The sequence below is a fragment of the Jaculus jaculus genome, chromosome 2 (genome assembly GCF_020740685.1).
Source record: "Jaculus jaculus isolate mJacJac1 chromosome 2, mJacJac1.mat.Y.cur, whole genome shotgun sequence".
Taxonomy (NCBI): Eukaryota; Metazoa; Chordata; class Mammalia; order Rodentia; family Dipodidae; genus Jaculus; species Jaculus jaculus.
Genome location: NC_059103.1, coordinates 21780000 through 21798870, shown reverse-complemented (window position 1 = coordinate 21798870; position 18871 = coordinate 21780000). Strand labels below are relative to the sequence as shown.

Genomic DNA, 18871 nt, shown 5'->3' with positions numbered 1-18871 from the left:
GCAGCCATTCAGACACCGATGTGGTTAGAACAGCTGCTTTCCAACTCTCAGAGAACAGTAGAGAGCAAACAATATAAATTTATATAGATTTTCTTTTAAGGAAAATCGCAAAGTAAAACATTAAAGGTAAACATTAATTTTTCAATTGCTTCTCGAATCGCCTTCCTCATTGTCTCCTTCTACAAGCATTCATTTTTAATTCTTTTTGGATCCCCGGAACCCTTTAATTTCAAGCAGTAATTCACATCTTAATTAATATACAGTCATCAAAGAGATAAGCAAGGATAAATGATTCGCAGCTTGGTTTTTATTTGTTAAGGTTAATCTTTTATGCAAGCACATAAAAGGATTTTAATACTGACTTCTTTAGCGGACAGACCATTTAATTTTTGTAACAACAACAAAAAAAAAAAAAAAAAGGAGAAACCAGCAAAGTTTTATCTTGTCAATGGTGAGTACTTTAAAAGCCATCCCCTCATGAAGGTCACATTGGCTGAGAACATGAGTTCCTCATTAGTTTTCAAGATGTTCTCCACATTTAGAAATTATGTTTGTTGGTATCGGTTGTGTTTTGAGAAATTGTGCTTGTGTATGTTTTTTCTTTACAGATTATCAATACAAAGTAAAAAGAACCAGTTAAAATCATTGGGCTTACTTGGGTAATAGTTTAAGAGCTACATTTTATTTAGACACTTTGGGGTAATAAATATCCGAGGGCATAATTAAGTGTCTTTATCTAGCCCAGGCTGGAGATACTGTCTGCGGTCGCTACGCATTGTCTTCCCCTAATGTTAATAATGTCTGGCTCGGCCTTGAGTGTGATCTGGCTGCGTGAGGCATGCCGCAGCACCCGTTTCTGAAGAGTGAGTTCTCACATGCAGCAGGCAAACAACACATCACTTCGTCTCGTCTTTGGCACACACAGAGCATAGTGTTTTATTCCTCACGAAGCAAAGGTAACACTGGGCAAATGAACCCTTCAGACAGCTCTGACTTCATTGTTTATTTGACTGAAATTACAGTGGTAGGAGGTAGAAAATAACAGTTCCCAGGAGCCAAGGGGCAGGTTAGATCTTGAGTCCACCAGAAAGTCACCATTGCATCAGGATACTCCAAGAGATTCAACTGTCACATGTAAGATAATTTAGCACACATTGCCTTAAAATATCTGCTGCTGGTACATCCCTGTGGATGGTGAGCTTCAGAGCCCAGGAACAGAGGGTCTGTCTGCCTGTACTTGATAAGCTCCTGACCTTTGAAACTCATAATACATAAAATAGATGTGTGTGTGTGTGTGTGTGTGTGTGTGTGTGTGTGTGTGTGTGTGTGTTGCTGCAGTCAGAAGACAATGAGTGTAAGAGATGAACACCTTAACTCAGATTCTCCTACAGGATACCAGCTGTCCATGTGTAAATGAGATTTTGGCAAACATGCATTCAGGTATGAGAGGATGTTGGCTTTGCTTTCCAGATCTCTCCATTTTCTGATATTTCATTATGTTATGCCAGAATTCGTCTGTCTGGGCAAATTCCTTTTGAAAGACACCTCAACTTTAGAGAGTAAACACAGTCAGGAACAACTTTTGACTTATTTTGTTTTTCTTTAGAACTGTAAACCCTTCCCCAGCAGGTTGGCACTGTGAGCCAATGGAAGACTGAATTTACCTCTTGCTTTCCAAACTGAGCCACACAAGGTATAGTTCATGAAAATCAGTTGCCTTGTGCAGTTGCCAGTCTCAGAACAAGGTGTCAGGTTGGGGAGATAGGAGGGTAGTCTCCACAGTGAGAAGAGAGGTAGAGCTGGAAATAGAACTCTGAAAACCTAGAAGAAGTTAAGGTAGTCCTCGAGGAATTTTCATTGCAAGTAGGCATTGTGTGAATCAGACACATGCTGTGTGGGAGCTAGCCTGTTCTTTCAATTGTTGGTACCCTGGTGGAGCAAGTGGCAGAATAATCGGTGAGAGCTCTGTACTGCTGCCCACTGGGTTCCATGTGTTCAGGAGTCTGTGTCCATCAGGATAAAATGGTGCCGGAGAGCTATCTTGGGTATTAGGACGTTGGTGGAAGTGATGGAGCTGGTGATAGTGAGATGGATGATGGTAAAGCTGGCATTGCTGTGGATGAGAGTTTTGGATGGTTGGGGAGGATGTTGGTGAGGAAACTGGTAACAACATGACCTTGGATGAGGCGGCAGTGGTGGTGGTGATGTTAGTAGTGGTGGTTTCAGTGGTGACGTTGTTGATGATGCTGCTGACAATGATGTGTGATGTGGTGATGATGCCAATAGTGATGATGGTGTCAGTGGTAATGGAGAGAATGGTGATGTTGGGCTAAGTGGTGACATGTTGGTGGCGCCAATGGTGGTGGTGGAAGTGGTGATGGTAATAAGGATGATGTAGGGTGTGTGATAGAGCTGATGGCAGTCATGATGGTGATGGTGGCAGTCATGGTATCCATGGTGATGTGATGGAGGTGGTGGAGACAATAATGGTGATTCTGGTGATGATCTTGAAGATGACCTTTAAGTGGAAGCAATGTGAAGAATTGAAGTCATGTCAGTAGAGTGTCTCAAAATGGGACCATTATGTAAACATGATACACAGCCTTATAAGAAAAGACCTCTGCATAACTGGGGCAACCACATCAAAACAAATCATTGATTTCAAAATAGTTTCTAATGTTTAATTTTCTATATATTGTACAATATTGAAGGGCATTCCATTTGGAGAAGCAACACAGAAGAGTGGAAATAACATTTGCATCGAACCAAGATAATTAGTTCAAAACTTGATTCTTGGGCTAGAGAACTGGATTAGTAGTTAAATTGCTTGCCTGCAAAGCCAAAGGACCCAGGTACAATTCCCCAGGACCCACATTAGCCAGATGCACAAGGTGTTGCATACATTTGGAGTTCATTTACAATGGCTGAAGGCCCTGGTGCACCCATTCTCTTTCTCTCTCTATTTGCCTGTTTCTCCCTCTCTGTCAAGTAAAAAAAAATAAATAAATAAATTTAAAAAAAACTTGATTCTTTGATTCTCACTAACCATGCCAACCTGTTCAAGCTCCTCCACCATTATCACTCCTGTGCTTCCCATCTTTAAAATGATGGTCTTAATATTTGGCCAAGTTTAATGTTTAAAAGAGTTAATACATGCAAGTCCAAATATATAGTTTTGTTTCACATCAAAATTTCCTTTCTTACCATCAAATCAATCAGTTAAAAAATGCATCATAGACCCTAGATTTGGCTGTTGACAGTAGAAGTAATTATATTTTTTGGTTCTCTAAAAATTTATAAGAAATGAAATAGGGAAATCAAGTCCAAGGGTAGTGTCTTGCCTTATAATGTTCCATTTGCTTTTACCCTTAAAGAAATTTTGTGTGACACATTGCCTCCTCAAAGTTTTTGCTACCATCAAAAGCTAATCAAATGCAGGAAATTTCTTTACAAAAGCAGCCTATCCAGTGATGGGACAAAGTAGCTGTACTTGATAACTCAACATCTCAGAATAAAATAATATTTGATACAATGGGAGAAGCATGGTAGGCAAATTATTTCATTTGTATGGAATTTTGTTTTGTTCAGTTTTATTTAAAAAATTAAATAGAGGCTGAAATCATGGCTAGGCAGTTAAAGAGGCTCGCTTTCAATGCCTGACAGACTGGATTCAATTCCCAAGTATGCACACACATAAAGCTAGATGCACAAAGTGGTGCATGCATCTGAAGTGCATTTATATGAGTGCCCATACTATCTCTCTTTCTCCATCTGTATCTTTCTGCTCACAAATAAATAAATTAATTAATTAATATTTTTAAAAGTGTTCTTATGAAATCATGCAGTTATTTAAATACATTTAATAAAATATGCCATTTGAAGTTAAATTTTCTATTTTAGGCATATTTTATTCATCAATGGCTTCTTTGTGAACATTGTGTAGCTATTTCCTCCAAGATGAAACAACCCCTCCACAAGGGAAGAAGGAAGCAGAAGCATTAGAGACTCAGGAAGCTTAACCTCACAAGGTCCTTACTCTGGGTTATATAATGAGTAATAATTCCTGAAGAGAGGAGACTCACCAGTGGAGCTGCCTACAGGTGTGTAGTGAATTCCACTGACACAGCTCTTGAGAACCCCCACCCATGGCGAGGTGGGGTGGACAGTGATGTCACTGCCTTTAAGTCACTTGTGCTCCTGTGAGTAACCTTCACCCATGCTCCTATAAAGTTATTCCAATAAAATTATCTGTTTGCCAATCTAAACCAGGGTGGAATCATTTCTTTGTTCTGTCATGGTGCCCTTATGTAAATAGTTATTTTTTTTCCACCGTGTATCCCAGAAAAAGTCAAATTAAGAATGAGAGAAGTGTACTGGAGAGATGGCTTAGCCTGAGGACTCAGGTTTGATTCCCCAGTAGCCACTTAAAGCCAATTGCACAAGGTGGCACATGCTTCTGGAGTTCGTTTACAATGTTAATGGTCCTTGGTGCACCCATTCTCATTGTCTTGCAAATAAATAAATAAATAACATATTTGTTAAAAAGAGTGAAAGAAGCTCATGTCAAAGTAGTTTACAGCAAAGATGATTTTATTAAGTGAAATAACCAAGCTACAAGGCTTCAAGAAGTGGAACAGGAATGCCTTAGAGAATTGTATATTTCTGTCTTCCATCTTTTTCCTAAGACTGGAGAATAGCTAAAGGAGAACCCAAATTTTCCTAGCCTATGCTATCACTCATTTTAGGTATAGTCAGAATATATAAGTGATTGTGTGCCTCAAAGCCCAGGGACTCTCATAGATCAAGGAGAGAATTTCATAAATGAGTTGCCCCTTGAAGCAAACAAAAAAAAATCATCAATAAAATGGCTAAATTATAATTTGGCCCTAAAGGATAATCAAAGTGGTTATTTTATGAGGAAGATAAAAATCTGAGATTCAAGGAAATGCTCACATACCTCCCTCCAAGCCACACATTATCACTTCTGTTGCAAACTCTCTCCTCAAGGTTCTTGGTACTGTGGAGTCTGAGGTAACAACATGCTTTGTCTAGTGGGTAAATCAATAGCAAATTACTTATTTCTTGGTACCTGAGGAACAAAACTTGCAGACATCCTGACTTGCTTCTTTTGTGTTCACAACAAATCACCCTGACTGGTCTCCCATGGGTTTTGAGCTGGTCAACACAGCCACATGACCTTCTTTCTCATAGCTGACTTGCTTTGGCAATGTTCTCCATCCTCCAACCAGGTAAGATGCCATGCTTGCCACTAAACTCTACCATTGCTTATCACTGTGCACCTTTACAGTGGAGAACACTTTAGTCTTAAGAGAAAATAGATTAAATGAAATAGAATAAATTGTGTAGTGCACCCAGTTATGGTGCCCCCATTTAAAACTAGCCAATTTTAGTCAATTTGAAATTACTAGAGTTTACATATCTCTGTTGGGGTTTGGATGTGAAATGTACCTCCTTCCAGATAAATGTGTGGAAGAAATGGTCCCCAGTGCTATGTTTGGATGGGAAGCTTTTGGGAAGTGACTGGATCAGAATGAGGTTGATTCAATAAACACCTAGCGCATTAATGGACTCCTAAATAAATGGATACTGGGAGTCTGTGGAAATTGGGGAAGATGAAGTGGAAGCGCATGGGTCTGAAGAGGGTATTTCTGATTCCTTCCTGTCTTGTTCTCTCTACCTCTGGTTCAGCATGAGGTGAACCACTTTGGTCCACCATGTGTACCCTGCTCAGATGTTCAGCTTCACCAGACACAGGCCTGGAGACAATGGAGTCAAGAGCCTATGAACAGAAACTCACCAGATCAAACCTGTCTTCCTTCATTTTATTTTGTGTGTGTGTGTGTTTGTATGTGTGTGTTATGCATGTCCTTATTACCCATGTGTGCTTGTGTGTGGAGGCCAGAGGTTGACATTGGGTGTCTTCCTCACTTTTTAAAAAATATAGTTTATTTATTTCATTATTTGAAAGAGAGAAAGACACACACACACACAGAGGGAGAGGGAGAGAGAGGGGGAGAGAGAGAGAGAAAGAGAGAGAGAGAGAGGGAGAATGGGAACACCAGGGCCCCTAGTTACTGCAAATGAACTCCATATGCATGCACCGCCTTGTGCATCTGGCTTAGGTGGGCCCTGGAGTGTCAAACTGGGATCCTTTGGCTTTGCTGGCAAATGCCTTAACTGCTAAGTCATCTCTCCAGCCCTGTCTTCCTCACTTTTAAAGATAAGGTCTCTCACTGAGCCTAGAACTCACTAATATGACTAGTCACTCAGATTTCCTCAGAGATATTTTCCTATTTCTGCCTCCTCAGTTCAGGGATTATTTTATATAGAAGCTGGGAATTCATACTCAGGTCTTCATGCTTGCATGGTAAGCACCTGACCAACCAAGATATCTGCCGAGCCACCATATCTTTCCTCTTGTTTCTCTTGGGGATTTATGACAGAGAGGAAAAACTGATTCACCCAAACTCTCCTGACTTGAATGGTGTCCCCCTTAAAGCATGCATGGAAATTCTAACCCCAGTATTTTAGAATGTGACATCACTTAGACAGGAGCTCTAAGTGCACTGGTAAAATGAGATTGTTGGTTGGTGGGGGGGGGGGCACTACCACTGAACAGATATTGCCCAGGAGGAGAGAGAAAGGGAGAGAGAGAGAGAGAGAGAGAGAGAGAGAGAGAGGAGACTAGAAGAGAGTGTCCATAGCACACCTTCCCTTAAGATATTGGAGGAAACCACCTGTCCTGGTTGATCTTGAAGTCTCAGCTTCAGATTCATTAAAAAAAAAAAAAATGCCTCAAGGCAGTCAGTTGGTGGCACTTGCCTATGACCATACATAGGAAACCAGTGTGACACCCCATGTTATGAAAATGCCCAAACTTCTTCATGTTGTGAGCCCCATGGTCAAAGGTAAATTATGGAATATGAAATACTTGGGTAAATTCTGCTATCCAGAGCTGTGGTTCCCTTCTAATTTCCTCAAACCACTGAAGTTTCTGTTTTGGCACATTCTCCCATGCAATAGAATGCATGCCATGAAACCTGTGTATATATAGTATAGAAGATACAGAATGTGGAAATCATCTGGAAGAGCATGGGCTGAGGATTCTAAGAACTTTTAAAAAATATTTATTTATTTATTGAGAGAGAGAGAGAGAGAGAGAGAGAGAGAAGAGAGAGAGAGATACAGAGAGAATGGGTGTTCCAGGGTCTTTAGCCACTGCAAACAAACTCCAGACACATGTGCCCCCTTGTGCATCTGCCTTATGTGGGTCCTGGGGAATCGAACCTTAGTCCTTTGGCTTTGCAGGCAAGTGCCTTAAATGCTAAGTCATCTCTCTAGCCCCTTGAGAGCTGTATGTGACAACTTGTTCTCCTTTCATAGATGTGATGATCTCCAAAATGACTGTAAGCATGCATATTAAACTATTTGAGGGCTGTCCTTTGTTTAGTTCACTTCATTGACAGTATTTTCCAGAGCGTTTATTGAAACGTGTATGTGTGAGTGTCAGGTTGTGTGTAGTAAGTGCATCATATGTGTGTATGCAGTACGTGAGTCTCCAAGAGTGGACACTCACACAGCCTTCTCTGTTACCTATTCCTGTACACATGTGCACATGCTCGTGCTCACATAGACACATACAACACACGCACACACACACACACACACACACACACACACACACACACCCTCCATTACCTGTTCCCTACACACACACCTCTCTCCATTAACTGCTCCTCACATATGCATACGCTCCTTCTTTCTTTACTCCCCTACCAGTTTGCCTCAGAGATCGATTGCTCTTTGGTCCCTTCTGCACGTTTATATTTCAGCACCGGAATGACTAGCTCTAGGTTTGAAGGTGTTCATCCTCAGCCACCATGAGAATTATATGGTCTTATCGGGATACTTTGGGGCTCTTCAGAAAAGAGCAGGTGCCTGTGGCCACGGCTTTCTCAGAATGAAAAGATTTGCTTCGTCACAGTAGTAACACAGACTTCCCGTGGTTCTAAAGAGGTTGTTTTCTGGACATCTGGTGTGGCTGGAAGAAGGTCCTGGCCTCACCAGACTCCCACCCCGCAGCCTGGGCCACTCTGTGGGTGTGCCTGTCAGAATCCCACCGCCTCTTCCATCTCCATCCTGCTGCACATCAGCTCGCGCTAGGAAGAGCAAGGGCACGTTTGCAAAGCTTTACTTTGTCTTCCTGGAGGACTTCTGTTTTTTATTGTTGTTGTTCATTTGTTCTCTCTCTCTCTCTCTTTTTTTTTTTTAACTTTGCCTCATACCTGGGCACTTCTGCTTAATATCACTCAGAACATGTCATTCTCATGGTTTAACAGCTGAATATTCCTGAACCCTTCATATTCCTATTTGCAAATGATTTGATTCTATACATATACGAAAACCACAGGTGTCACTAGAAGACAGGAGTGAGAAACAGATTCAGGTGCAAGACATACATATGATAGCTTGGGGCATTTTTGGACAAATTGATGACAAAGAAATCATGGTTCATGATGTGTGTGTGTGTGTGTGTGTGTGTGTGTGTGTGTGTGTGTATGAAAATGAGTATTGAGACCTGCAGCCTTGCCAATACCAAGCAAGCACTCCACTACTGAGGTATTTCAGCCATTCTATTATTATTATCATTATTATTACTATTACTACTACTCAAGTTTAGTTTTGAGACAAAGAAGGTCTCCCTAAATTGCCTAGACTGGCCTTGAACTTGAGATCTTCCTGTTTTCTTTTTTACTTTCTGAATGGTGAGATTACAGGTACAACTGGCATGTGAATTTTTAAATTCTGAACATTGCTCCAGCTTTGTGTAATAACTTGTAAAGAAAACCAGAAAAATTTGGTGTGATTAACTTCATTTTGGAATGTGCAGATGTGGAGTTTAGACTAAGAACTGAGTGGGTTCTCCTATAAATGGGTCCATAGCTTCTGCATCAACTCTTCCCGAGAGAATCAGCTCCTTGGAGCCAACAGGAGAAGCTGCTCAGCACAGCATAATAGCACCCATTTGTCTTCCTGAGGACAGACAAAGAGCTTTCGATGAGGAAGTGATCTTGTTATATTCTAAGCACATTAGACAGAATGGGATGTAAACGCCTTTGCAGGCCAGTTAAACTTCTCCCTCACCACTCACACAATTCTAACTTTCCTTGGTGGTGCTTTTGGTACCCAGGCAACATCTGGTTAATGGGGCCCATTCTGCATCCATCTGGCTCGTGTGCCTGGGAGGGAAGGAACTCATCTCGGTGACTGTGGGATGTTCACATGTGAAACTTTACGGTTTGTGTTCATTCTTACCTGGGAACAGCCTTGATTGTGTTTGGTCTTAGTGAATGACTCGTGATTCATGGGTAGGAATGTTCTGGAATCCTAAATATATGCAAATGTTCCTGGAAAAAGATGTGAAACAGTCTCAAAGGGACAAATCTATAATTACAAACAATAATTTTTTCTGAGTTTTTTTTTTAATAAAATACAGTGGTGGCCAAGAAAAAAAAAGTCAGAGACTATCCTAGACACAGAAAAGACACAAAAGTCCCAAAGAGAGACATTCTCTAGAAAGCCACATAACCATATTATCATGGGGCTTCTTTTATCTTTTTAAATGTTTCTTTATTTTCAAGGAGAGAGAGAGAGAGAGAAGAGAGAGAGAGAGAGAATAGGTATGTCAGGGCCTTTAGCTACTACAAATGAACTCCAGATGCATGTGCCACTTTGTGCATCTGGCTGTACTTGGGTACTAGGGAATCGAATTCCAGTCATTACGCTTCACAGGCAAGTGCCTTAACTGCTGATCCATCTCTTCCACCTTCATGTGGGTTCCAATCTTCCACTTGTCCTATGGTGTGAGAGATTGTATAGATAGATAGATAGGTAGATAGATAGATATAAAATAACTTGTCAATGTTACAATTTAAAAAAAAAATAGTAGAAGAATGGATTGTCTCATTGGCCATATTCCTTGCTCCTCTTGGTTCCAAAGAGACAAAAGAGGCAGATCATGAAAACCTTGTAAACACCAACCACCCACCAATGCTAATACCAAAAACATCCTCATTAGATGGCCGTGTAGGAGTGATGTGTTTGGTGGCATGCATATCAAACATGCTTTCCTCATATTTGGTCTTGAACATCCCTTTTTCAAACATAAAATATATAATTTAACTCCGCTTCCAATGATCTCTGTTTTCAACTGACAATGGAAATATGATTTCATCCAATACATTAAGCACATAATTACCAGATTATTTTTCTGCATTTGCATCCACTTTTGTTTAAATTACTTTGTGATGTTAAATGTGCATTCTCTAGTATCTAATTTCCAAGATAAATTCTGCAGGGGAGACCTGGCTAAAGGACAAAATTGTGTCTCCGAAAGTGATAACAGCTGTGATGAACTTGGTGAACCTCCAAGGATCTCAGCAAAAACATCTTAGATTAGTATTTGAATCTTCATTTTTCCTTTAGATTTTTATACTTCCAACCAGGTGCTGTGTGAAAGGAATAACAGGTTTCCCTGAATGCTGTCACTGTTGCTTTATACCACATATATATTTGAGAGAGACCAAGAAAGAGAAAGAGAGAGAGAAAAACAGAAACAGAGAGACAAAGAGAGTGGGTGTTCCAGGATCTCTAGCCACTACCATTGAACTCCAGACACATGCTCCATCTTGGGCATCTCAGTTTACGTGGGTACTGGATAATCTAAACTGGGTCCCTAGACCTTACAGACAAGTGCCTTAACTGCTAAACCATCTCTCCAGTCCTCCACCTTATTTTTATTTTATTTTATACTGGGTCTCTCAGTGAACCTTGAGCTCACTTATGCAAATAGAGTAACCAGCCAGGTAGTTCTGGGATCTTCTTGCCTCCTTCACAGTGCTAGGATTGCAGGCACATGATGCCACACCTGCTATTTTTTTTTTTTTAATGTGGATTCCGGAATATGAACTCAGGTCCTTGTGTTTGTGTGGCAAGTACTTTATTGATGGAGTCATCTCCCCAGCCATGACAAAAATTTTCAAGCCATTCATAGGCATCTCATCACTATAATGTTAACAGTGCCCTACCAAGCACTTCACAGATTAGAAGAAAAAAAAGAAAAAGAAAAATATCAAGTCTAGTAACTATTTCTGACCATGGCATTTCAGTTATGTGCTGTTCGCCCCATTTAAGCCAGCCTGGGGTACATACTTATAAACAGAATTTCATATGGCTCCAGAATGGAAGGACTAGTTTAGATGAACTTTCCAAACACTGTCCTTTGCTGAACACTGTGTCACTCAAAATCTACACGTTGAAATCAAATCCCAGCATGTTGATACTATGAGGTGAAATGTCAGAGGGACAGCTCTCAAGAATGGGATCAGTGTTCTTAGCAAAGAGGCGATGGGTATGTCCCCTCACAGAAGGCTGTAGTGCAAGACTGCAGAAAGCAGCTGTCCCCAGACACCAGTCTTTTGCTGCCTTCACGTTAGAGTTCCCAGTCTCTTGAAGCATGATGACAAAACTGCTATCATGCACTAATTTCCCAGTCTGGGGTAGCCAAAGTAGTCCAAACTGACGGAGACACCCAAAAATGTATTTGGCAAAAACTTTTCAAAGGTTATCAGGGGTTGCTTTTAACACAATCTTCCAAGCAGACAAGTGTTTTTTTTTTAAAGATTTATTTATTTATTTGATTATTTGAGAGTGACAGAGAGAGAAAGAGGCAGATAGAGAATGAGAGAGAGAATGGGCGCGCCAGGGCTTCCAGCCACTGCAAACGAACTCCAGACGAGAGCGCCCCCTTGTGCATCTGGCTAACGTGGGACCTGGGGAACCGAGCCTCGAACCAGGGTCCATAGGCTTCACAGGCAAGCGCTTAACAGCTATGCCATCTCTCCAGCCCAGATAAGTGTTTTGTGTTAATATTGACAATAAAAGTGATGGGTTTGTTTATTTCAATGTCTCCTAACCTTAGAAAACATAAGAATTTTTAGTTGTTGGTCTTCTACCATAGATCAGGGAAGGATCCTGACACGTCCTCCTCGCTGTTCATATGTGGAATACTTGCTTGCATGTGATGCTCACTCGAAAAGAGATAGACTTGAAGTCTTGGAGTCACAAAGAAAGGAAAAGTTCTTAATATTACAATGTAGACAATAATTCATAAATTACATAATTTGGCTTATCTCAGGTTGAACTTCATTCTCAGGTTGAACTTCATTCATGTTGTCATGTTTCAGAGTCTTCATGTGACTGTGGGAGGAAATAATATAATAATAACAGGAAGAGAAGAGGAGGAAGAAGAGAAAGGAGAAGGCAAGGAGCAAAAAGGAAGATTGGTACAATGATCTCTGTGTCAGGTAACGCATCAAAATTGCAGAGACACCATTTCACATAACCTTCCAATAATCGTGTGAACAGGGTTCCTAATCCTACACATTAGGACCTGAGGTCTGGCCAAGACAACTTTCAAGGACAGGAGGAAGAACGTGAATGGCCCAACATAGAGGCTTGTCTTTTACCACAATCTTAATCTGAATGGTCATGAGTTTAGAACTCTCTAGTTTTAGAGCTGGGGAGATAATTCAATTAGTAAAGTGCTTGCCTTGCAAGGATGAGGACCTGAACCTGTGTGAAAAAGGCTCAGAGGTCAAGGGCAGTTGCTTGCAAAGCTTGTCTTTCTGAGTTCAATTCTCCCCAGTACCCTTGTAAAGCAGGACACAGAGTGGTGTGTGCATCTGTAATCCCAATGGGAAGACAATGGTGGGAGGTGATGCCTGGGGAATCCGTAGCTCTTAGCTCAGCTATACCGGCTTTTGTTCATTAGCAGCAGCAAGATACCTTGTCTCAAGGAAGGAAAAATAAAAGCACATATATCTTGAGGTTTTGTCCTCTGAACTCCATGTATGTGCCATGGCACACATACACCCACACACAAACACAATTATTAATTGCTTAATTAATTTAAAAATGTTGGATGTGGCTATACATTCTTATCGTCCTAGCAGACAAGCAAATCCCTGAGGTTTGGTGGTCAGCCAGTTTAACCTACTTGATGAGTTTTAGACCAATAACAGACCCTGTCTCAAAAAAGGTGCACAATGCCTGAAGAATGACACCCGCCTTTGTCCCATGGCCTACACATGCATGTGTGCCCATAGACACATCTACACACCTGCACACACATGAAAATGCACACACATCTATGGAAAGACTTTCTGTTGCATCACATTTGTGTCCATGTTGATATTCTAAAACTATTGAAATAGATAGGTAAATAGATTACACAGAAGATAGATAGAGATTGCAAGGTGGTGGGGAAACAGCATATTTTCAATAATTAACAAGGTGAAAAATTTATGTGTTAGGGCTGGAGAGATGGCTTAGTGGTTAAGTGCCTGCCTGTGAAGCCTAAGGACCCCGGTTCGAGGCTCGGTTCCCCAGGTCCCACGTTAGCCAGATGCACAAGGGGGCGCACGCGTCTGGAGTTCGTTTGCAGAGGCTGGAAGCCCTGGCGCGCCCATTCTCTCTCTCTCCCTCTATCTGTCTTTCTCTCTGTGTCTGTCACTCTCAAATAAATAAAAAAAATTTAAAAAAAATTATGTGTTAATATCTGTGTCCAAGACATCAAGGTTGAGAATGGGGCTTCTTAATAAAGAAAAAATGCTTCATCTATTGCTTACATAAGGAGATTGTCTTATGGCCAACTACCATAGATATCCATCATGGTGTTTCTCCTGTCTCACTGAAATGTCACCGGTTTTCATCAGCATCTCCCCATCCCATTGTCTCCAGTACTGGCAATAATCACTCTACCGTGTTTTTCTTTTCTTTTTTTGATCACCGTATCCTCTGTTCTAGTTTCCACTTACAAGTGAGAACATGTGAAATTTATCTTCCTATGCCTGGCTTACTTCATTTAGTAAAATTGTCTCCAGATTCATGCAACATGTCTCAAGTATTGTGATTTCTTTCTTTCTTTTCTTTTCTTTTTTTTTTTTTTTTGTTTTTGTTTTTTGTTTCTATTTTCGAGGTAGGGTCTCACTCTAGCTCATGCTGACCTGGAATTCACTATGTGGTCTCAGGACAGCAATTTCTTTCATTTTTAAGGTTGAATGATGTCCCAGTGTAATCAGGTGGCACAGTGTTTAGAAGTTAATGAACATGTAGGTCTGCTCACTCTCACGGCTGTAACAAATGATACTGCTTTATGTATATGGTTTCAAACTCTTTTGACACATGCTTACAAGAGGTGACATATGGTTCACATGGTGTTTCTGATGTCAGTATATTTAAATATATATTATTTATTTGAGAGAGAGAAAGAGAGAGAGAGAGAGAGAGAGAGAATGGGTGCACCAGGGTCTCCAACCACTGCAAATGAACTCCAGATGCATGCGCCCACTTATGCATCTGGCTTGAGTGAGTCCTGGGGAATCGAATCAGGATCCTTTGGCTTTGCAGGCAAATGCCTTAATAGCTAAGCCATCTCTCCAGCCCCTGATGTCAGCATTTTGAAGAAAGTACACAGTTTTCCATATAGGTTGTGCTATTTTACATTCCTACCAACACAGCCTAAGAGCTCCCCTTTCCCCCACATCCTCCCAACATTTGTTTTGTTTTTCCTTTCTTTTTACAATTAAAGCCACCCTAAGAGGTATGAAGCAATAAGTTCTTGTCATTTGCATTACCCTAATGGCTGGCCACGTGGACCACCTTTTCATATTCCCACTGGCTGGTAGTGTGTCTTTGTTGAGAATTATCTGTTACGGTTCTTTGCCTAGTATGTAACTCTGGTTATTTGTGGTTTTGAGCTGTTAAGAGTCCTTTATGCATTTTGGGTATAAAGCCTTTACCTGCTGTTTGCTCTGTGAATGTTTGCTCCTACTCAGTAGGGTATCTTTGAACTCTTTTACCTGTTCTCTTGGCTGTGCAAAAGTCCTTCCTGTGATAACATTGTTTACTGGTCTCCTTTTGCTTTTTTTACCTGAAATTCTAGGATTGGACATAAAGATCACTCCATGATACAACGTCCACAACTTTTTGCAAAACTCATAATTATAAAAGTGGCAGAGTCCATCACATGCTGAATTTGCATCAGGCCAGGGCCTGGATGTTTAATGGGGATCATCTCACTCTGCTTTCCATGGCCTACTGTGGATAATATGCCTGTCAGACCTTTTTTAGATTGATTTATTTATTTTGAGAGAGACAGAGAGCGAATTGGCTTGCCAGGGCCCCTAGCTGCTGCAATCAAACTCCAGATGCATGTGCCACCTTGTGCACATGTGTGACCTTGTGTGTGTGGCTTACATGGGCTCTAGGTAGTCAAACCTGGATCCTTGAGCTTCGCAGACAAGTGCCTTAACCACTAACACATCTCTCCAGCCCTGTCAGACCTTTGCAAAGATTATTATGTAGTATTTCAAGATGTTAGATTGCTTGCCTAGTAGCCATGAGGCACTGAGCCTGAGCCCCAGTAACACACACACACACACACACATAAACATGGAGAGATAGAGAGAGAGAGAGAGATGAAAACAATGGCTAGGGTGATAAAAGGAATTGTAGAATTGCTGTTGTGTAACGCAGTCAGTTCTAATTCCTCTGCCCACATTCCCAATCAAACCCATATCTATGGCTCTGATGCTAGATCTACCACCAAGAACCACTTCATTTTAAAGATGGCTACCCATTATATATGCAAATTGAATTGGTGTTTCTTACATGATCATTGATCCCTGAGGCTCTTTAACCATTGCTAAAAAAAAAAAAAAAATCGTAATAAAAGGGTAAAAGTTAGAAAATGACACCTCTGGGGAAAGACAAAACAGAAGTGAGCTGTTGTCCATGGGAGAGGTGGCTGGTCTGGGGCAGTGGCAGGGGCCTGGCTGAAGCTGGATGGCGCAGCCAAAGGGACGAGGTGGACAGGACTCTAAGGACGGTAGCGGCAGATGCTGGAGCACAAGTGCTGCCTTTCCTTGTGCAGCGTCCACCAGTGAGCTGAGGGGCCATGGCCCTGGAGGCATGAAGCCCAGTTTCAGAAATTCCTGGCACAGAAGGTAAGAAAGAAGAAGACTGAAAGGTAAAACAACCCATTGTGGGAGAGCCGAGAGATGTTGCCATCTCTTCCTTCTCCTGCCTATCGTCGGGATGGGATGCTGTCTGATGAGCCATTTTCCTCTGAATATGCCTTCACATGCACGCACACACAGACGCACATACACCTGCATACATTCATCACAAGCACACACAAACATTATTAGCACATGCATATAGGACATACAATGGAAAATTCTCATTCGAATAAACTGGATCAGTAAAAATAAACACCAATACAAAACAAGAAGGCCTACTTCCCGTTGACTTTTTCTACTAGAACTTAACCCAAGTAGATAGTTAAAGAAGTCTGCCCTAACACAGGTGCAAGTTGCTCTCTTTAGTACTCTCTATAAGGAGTAAATACTCGAGGGACAAGCTCAACCTCTTCAGGTGACTATATGGAAGGTCTGACATGTACTAACCTAGTGATGTACACCACCTCGGCTCTCAAGGCAGTGTTTATGATTAAATACAGGCATTGTGATTTTACGAGTGTAGGTATGGTCTATCCTTGATATTCATGTATTTGTTTTACATCCAGGGGAACCCATGAAGCATTCCCTATTTGAAGGTAGCCAAGCAGATAAAATGTTCATCAGCCTTGTGGACACTCCAGACACTGATATTGTTAGGAATCTCTGAGCCAAGGGGAGCCCATCCCATATATAATTATCTGGGAAATTTGGGAGTGCTTCTCAAACTAACAGATTCCTAGAAGCTCTTACCAGCATTTAGCGGTAGAGAGGTTAAAGGTACTAGGGATAGTTGAGCACTGAGACAGTCTCTGGTACTACAGCGTGAGCCTCTGGTGCTGCCTCCCACATCAGACCTCTTGCCCAGGAGGCAGTGGGATCTGGGAGGATGTGTGATCTATCTCTGAATCCCACAGTCCTGGCCTTATACCCTCCTCTGGAGTACCTGGGTGGTGTGCTTCCCAGAGCTGCTGTTTTCTAATTACAGAGACCATTTATATCGATTAATTTGGGCAACAGACATTTGATATGTACATACCAAGGAGCAGACTGGAGTTTCGTTCAGGGAGAATTTTCTTTTTTATAAGCCATCATTTGCAAAAAGAGTACATTGTAGCTGGTTTGGTTAATAGCAGCTGTTACAACTTCAAGCCCAGGCAATTTGGTTCCGAACCTCACCCCATTATGGTTCCACGGGAGAGAGGAGCGATCTGTGGAAAAGCGCATTTACTCACCTCTGAGCAGGCCAGAGGCAAGGTCACTTGTGTGTGTGCAATCTGAAAAGCTATATCAGAACCAAATTTGTCTTTCAGAAATTGAATCTTTATCTAAATGCTTTTCAGGTTTTCATGTAGGGCAGCCTGGGGAGTGTCCGTCCACTGCATCCACATGTGGGCACCTCTGCACCTTTATCCTAATCGCTCGCCTCAGCTAATGGTATAAAGAATTATGAGGGTGACAGATATGAGTGTGTGGTCAACTCTGTGATATTGCATAGAATTTCTTGTGGGGGTTAGCTTCCTACATTCCTCACCTTAATGACTGCCATGAGCTCCCTAGAGCTAGAAGCTTCCTGGGTCCAGACTCTGCCACTCTTGGGACAACCTTTCCCCTCCAGGTGCCACCAGTGTGTGTACTTGTGGGCTCTGTTGGGCATGTCTACTTCCTTCAGTTCTCACTAGACATCTCTCTGTGAAATATCTAAAGTTTCGTAGTTTTGGTTCATTGAATATAAATTATATATACTAATGAATTTTATTGTGGCATTTTCATACACACATATAGCATGTCTTTTTTAAAGTTATTTCATTTTATATGTTTATTAGAGAGAGGGAGAAAGACACAGAGGCAAATAGAGAGAAAGAGAGGGAGAATGGGTGACCCAGGGCCTCCAACCACCACAAACAAACTCCAGAGGCATGTGCCCCCTTGTGCATCTGACTTACGTGGGTCCTGGGGATTTGAACCTAGATTCTTAGGCTATGCAGACAAGTGCCTTAACTGCTAAGCCATCTCTCCATTTCTATGCAGAATATTTTGATCATGTTTACCCCGTTACTCTCACTTGTTCTCTTCTTATTCCTGCTGACCTCCTTTCTCCTCCCAACTTACCTCTACTTTCGTGTCTTCGTTGTTATTTCTCACAAGGTTGCTTGCAGGACATGGCGTCTTACCAGTAGCTATACCATGGATGAGAATGTCTCTCTGGGGCTGGAGAGATGGCTTAGTGGCTAAGTGCTTGCCTGTGAAGCCTAAGGACCCTGTTCTAGGCTCAATTGCCCAGGACCCAAGTTAGCCAGATGCACAAAGGGGTGCACATGTCTGGAGTTCGTTTGCAGTGGCTGGAGGCTCTGGAGAGCACATTCTCTCTCTCTCTCTCTCTCTCTCTCTCTCTCTCTCTCTCTCTCTCTCTCTCTGTGTGTGTGTGTGTGTGTTACTCTCAAATAAATAAACAAAAATAAACTAGAAAAAAATACTTTAAAAAAAAAGAAAATGTCTCTCTGTTCCCCATTGTAGCGGTTCCCTCCTTGTTCCTGGGACCAAACAACTGACCCAAAGCGACACATGAGGTTTCACCACAAGAGTGAAAGCACGACAGGAGCAGAAGCATCACATCTTGTCACATCTGCTGGGAGGTAGCAGCAAGAGTCAGTGAGCTAGCACACGCCCAATTGTGCACACTCAGTAGGGCTGGACTAATAAACCTGCAGGTCCCTCCCCAGTGACACAACTACCTCTAAAAAAAAAAAATGCTACCTCCCAAAGGCTCC

The 18871-nt window shown here is 41.7% G+C and overlaps 1 pseudogene; it reads left to right on the top strand.

Moving 5' to 3' along the window:
- Positions 1–2171: 2171 nt before the first annotated feature.
- LOC101600653 overlaps positions 2172–18871 on the top strand; it is a 41577-nt pseudogene continuing 24877 nt past the window's right edge.